This window comes from Chenopodium quinoa, unplaced genomic scaffold (genome assembly GCF_001683475.1).
Source record: "Chenopodium quinoa cultivar QQ74 unplaced genomic scaffold, ASM168347v1, whole genome shotgun sequence".
In the NCBI taxonomy this organism is placed as follows: Eukaryota; Viridiplantae; Streptophyta; class Magnoliopsida; order Caryophyllales; family Amaranthaceae; genus Chenopodium; species Chenopodium quinoa.
In genome coordinates this window covers 138,969-144,053 of record NW_018743697.1, presented here as the reverse complement: position 1 = coordinate 144,053, position 5,085 = coordinate 138,969, and the positions used below count along the sequence as shown (strand labels likewise).

General features: G+C 35.1%; 1 long non-coding RNA gene across 1 annotated transcript; it reads right to left on the bottom strand.

The window, feature by feature from the left end:
• Nucleotides 1-1,768: 1,768 nt before the first annotated feature.
• Nucleotides 1,769-3,846, bottom strand: LOC110683944. The gene is made up of 3 exons (XR_002503709.1): nt 3,662-3,846; nt 3,105-3,237; nt 1,769-2,626 (listed from the first exon to the last, which is right to left on the bottom strand). It is a non-coding gene; the product is annotated as an uncharacterized LOC110683944 (long non-coding RNA).
• Nucleotides 3,847-5,085: the final 1,239 nt, after the last annotated feature.

The following is a 5,085-nucleotide window of genomic DNA, read 5'->3' as shown; positions in this document are numbered from 1 at the left end:
AGATCCATCGAGATAGGTCTTGAAGAATGATTGGACTAAGTCAAGAGACTTATATTGATAAGATCCTTGACAGGTTTGTGATGAAAGACTCTAAGAAAAGATTTTTACCCATGTCTCATGGTATTACGCTCAGTATAACTCAATGCCCTCAAAAGCTAGAAGAGTTGAGTCGTATGGCTAATGTACCTTATGCCTTCGCAATAGGGTCCATTATGTATGCCATGATATGTACAAGGTCGGATGTTGCATATGACTTAATCATGTGTAGCAGGTTTCAAGAAAATCCAGGAGATGCACACTGGACTGCTGCTAAGAACATCTTTAAGTACTTGAGAAGAACTAAAGGAATGTTTCTAAGTTATGGTGGCGAAAGTGAATTGATTGTCAAGGGCTATAGGGATGCGAGTTTCCAAACGGACATAGATGACTTCAAATCCCAATCTGGATACATTTTCTGTCTAAATGGAGGAGCAGTGAGCTGGAAAAGTTCGAAGCAAAGCACTGTCGCAGACTCCACGACAGAATCTGAGTATTTGGTTGTGGTAGAAGCAGCTAAGGAGACAGTTTGGATCAAGAAGTTCCTCATTGAGCTAGACATTGTACCTAGTGCTCAAGAAGGAATTGAGTTGTTTTGTGACAACAATGGCGCCATTGCGCAATCAAAGGAGCCAAGGTCACATTACAAGTCTAAACATGTTGAGAGGAAATATTACCTCATTCGAGAGATCATTGGTAGGCGAGATATCAAGCAAAGTTCATACGGATGAGAATATCACTGATCCGCTCACTAAACCCCTTTCACAGCCCAAGCATGAGAGTTACTCTAGGGCTTCTAGATTAAAGCAAGTTATGTAATTTAAGTTGTATTTTTTTTAGAAAACTTATTACATATGTAATACATTAACTTGCAGAATTATGTTTAATCAGAAATTTTTATTTCTCTTATTTAATTATTATTTGATATTAAATAAAATGTCCAAAATAATTATGAATTGATGGGATCATCAAATGCGTGATTTGGTGAATGAAACCCCACAGGTGAACTAAATTCATAAATTATTTAAGTTCCTAGTTCAAAATCACTAAATTGGACATAAATGATTTCAATAAATGGACTAGCATGTAAGATTGATTAGATAGCGCAGTTTCATGTGCTATAGGGGCATAGAGATGCTCGGTCAATCACATGGATATGCATGATCGAACTATTGACCTACTTTGAAGTCCAAGTATAGAGCTTCCAGATATATTAGTGGATTCCTCTGACATGAGTGGAACACTGGTTTCATTCAATGATTTATTTAACTGTGGTACATCATAACGTCTTGCCGCAAATGGGGACTATAAAGGGTGTTTCCTGTTTACTTCAAAAGTTGAGTGGGAGCTTTGGTTGCCACAAGATTGGATTGAGTCTACCTATTTAATTAGGAATGTGTCATGGCCTCGTGAAGAGGGAGAATTTAGAAAATGCGTGGTCGCGCTCAAATGTATTGTTGAGTAATCATTTGATTTGTAATTCTAACTCAGATTTCAAGAAATGATTTGTAGATTAATATGATCTCGACATGAGATGCAATCATATCATCAAATCGACGCATATTGACTTAAGGAATTTGAATATTGCGCACTTGTCTCAAACAAGTGGGAGATTGAAGGTTTTATGTCTTCTTCAAGTGCAATTACTAAATATATAATGGATCAAATTATGGAGATAATTAAGTTCGTTCTTTTGGGTCGTCGTTATATCATAGCTAGAGGTACTAACAATCTTTGGGCTAGTAAAATAGTCTAAAGCCCAACTGAACGGATCCTATAAGGTCAGACAAAGGGCCTAGATTGAGCATAATAGGAAGAGGCCTATGATGGGCCTTCTCCATCTAGGTGGCCGGCCATATGGAGTAGATTAGAGGATATGGGCTTTACTTCCTAGTCTAATTATAATATGATTATAAATAGACTAGGTGCCTAGGATTGAGTAACACAATTCAGTGATCATATATCAAACCCTAATTAGCAAACACAAGCCATGCCTATCTCAAACTCTCCCCTCTCTCACGGCTCTTACTCCTCTCCGTGCGCCGGTGTGTGTTCGATGGTGGTGGTGGTTTGTGGTGGTTTGTGGCGGTGGCCAGTTGTCCGCAAAGGTGGTGATCATGGTGTTTCCCCTTCATCTAACCAATCTAGTATTGGTGGACAACTTATTCGATTCCCTTGAACTAAGTAGAGGAGCAACGATTGGGGCTCTATTCTCTCCCTAATTGTCAATCAACTTGCTACGTGGAGATCATGCTTCAAAGGTATAATTATGTGATTCTTGTGTGTTATGCATGCGATCTTGTTTTAGGTGCGTATGAATATGATTCATGACATTCCGGTTAGAGTACCTAAATCCTTATTGTAGATACTCCAACAATTGATCATGATCAATCTGTACAGAAAAGCATACAGCATCAGAACCTTAGTTTAGGTTGAAGCATCTGAGCTGTTAAGACCAAATTGTATAGAGAATATAAGGGAAAAAAAAAAAACCTTTCCAGTTTGATATAAATCTTTTGCATATAATGTCAGTTTATCTGCAACTCTGCCAATATATCGCAGAAGGACCAAGGTTCCACGTAGGTTTGACCTATGATACCAAAAAACAGATATGAACGAGGCTTTAGTAGTCTGATATATAAAGTTTTCGTCAATGATAAATTTGCAACATGGCTATGAGGCATGTCTTGGCAGAAGAACCCATTTACCCGTGTATGATATTAACTCCCAATAACCCATAGAAAAGTCACATACCAAATTCAAGTATAAGCAACAAGCATGTATACGCAAAGCGTAAGCTAAAAGATGCCACGACTCCCTCCCCCCAATGGCTTTTAGTTTGGTTGGATACATAAAGAAAAACATGAAACTATACTAATCCTTCCAAACAAAAATAACTTCAATTAAACCTGACATACATTCTGTTTTAGCAAAATCACATAAATAAACATGAAATTCTAAGGCCTAATTAATTTTAATATATATGTAGATCAAGTTACTCTATCGCACCTCAAAATGGTTAAGGGAAACATCTTAAAACAATAGATCAAATTCAATACCAAACTCACATTAACCAAATTTTCTTATGAAGAGCACGAGCATATATTTCTTCAGCAAATGCACGGGTTTTAGTCTATAATGATTGATGAACGCCCGAATTCATGCTTACCCACAACATCACCGGGGGTGAAGCCTGCTTAACTGCAACAAAAAAAAAAAAAAAAAAAAAAAAAAAAAAAAAAAGAAAAGCAAGATAAAATATATATCTTCTAATTGTGTCTCCTAAACAAACTCCTTTCTACGATCAATTCATCTCAATTCAATTGATAGAGTAAATAAGGGTTGTAAAATTCTATCAATCGATTATTCAATCTAACCAAAGGAGAGAAATAGTAAAGAATGAAAGCAGAAATTATGGAATTTAAAGTGTGATTATCATCATAATTAAACGCCAATTAGGAGATACGTGCATTGATTTGGCATAATTTATCAATTGATTCAGATGCATGCATTTCAATTTTCTTCGCTACTCAAATTGATGAAACAAAAACATAGACAAGAAACTTACCAATAAACCAAGATTGTAAAATTGATATTCAATAATTTTCTTACAAAATTACCTCACCTTATAAACTGATTTAATGGAAGAGAGAAAGTTTAGTACGCGCTTCAATGGAGAACTCATAGGTCGCTTTAATAGAGCACAGAGGCAAATGAGGAAGGAGAAATAAAAAGAAAGGGGCGTTTAAAGAGAAAGAAGAACAAAATAACCTTAGCCATATTAACGAGGATAAATATATAAATACACTATTTGACGGGCAAAATTGGAATCACACTATTCATAAGAACAATCTTATAATTTTTATAAGGTAGGAATAAATATGTAAATACATTTTTTAAGGGGCAAAATTGAAATCACACTATTCATAAGAACAATCTTATACTTTTTATAAGGTAGGGATATTGACTAATAATTAATTTAATCATACTAATTAGTGTTTTTTTAAGAAAAAGTGGAGCCTTATTATGTATTGATAGTAATTTATCCATCAAAACATACAAGAAAACATTACTTGGGGTGTGATTAACCCAAACTTGTTCAACACCAAAAGGCTTAACCTTATCAAGATGGTGAGCTACACTATTACCATCTCTTCTTACATGACGGAAAAGAAATAAAATTAAAAGAATAACTAATACTAAGAACATGTTTGGTTTCCTGTTAGAAAAAGAACATGTTTGGTAAGAGTGTGTTCTGGGTTGGAAAATATTTAACTAAACCATTACTATTATCATGTGTTTGGTTAGAAGGTTTGGGTATGTAACAATTACCATTACCTAGGAATAATGATTTTCACCTATTTGTATTGTTACCTCTGTAAAACCCAATGTAACACTTATCCTTACCCTCCCCCAAATAAAAAAAAGAGAGTTAGGTTTAAAAGATTCTCCTTTCAATGGTTAAACCAAACAAGTGAAAAGGTAAGTGTCATGTTAAATGATTCAATTCCTTTCTTCTCCATTTCTATTATTCGTACAAAATGCTCCATGAGAATATCTTCGTTCTACCGATAAAAAGGTTATTGAATTGTGGAGCATCTCCCCGCTTATATCGCTGGAAAATACAGCCTTATATCTTGTTGGAGAGACAAGCAATCTAACAACCCTTTGTAGTCAAGAGGATGTTTTCCTTCTAATTAATTTATATGATTGTATTCAAAAACTTGATAACCTTTGCGATCTTGCATAGTTTTTCACCAACGAAACAATTTCACGACAATCCATTAGATCTACTATCACAAATTTAAAACTAAGAAATTTGTCCATCGAATTGTCTTTCGAAAGAGGTTGAAAAACCCTTGTACTGTCTTTCGAAGCCTGTCTTTTGAGAGAGAAAAGTTCATCTCATAAGTTTTAATTCCACCAGTTAAAACTGATGAAAACCCCTTAAAAAATCGACAATGGAGGCTAGGATTTAGGAAGAAAGGAAGGAGGAGAGAGGACTGTATAATTTCAAGGAGAGCACCATCTATCTTACATCTATTTTTT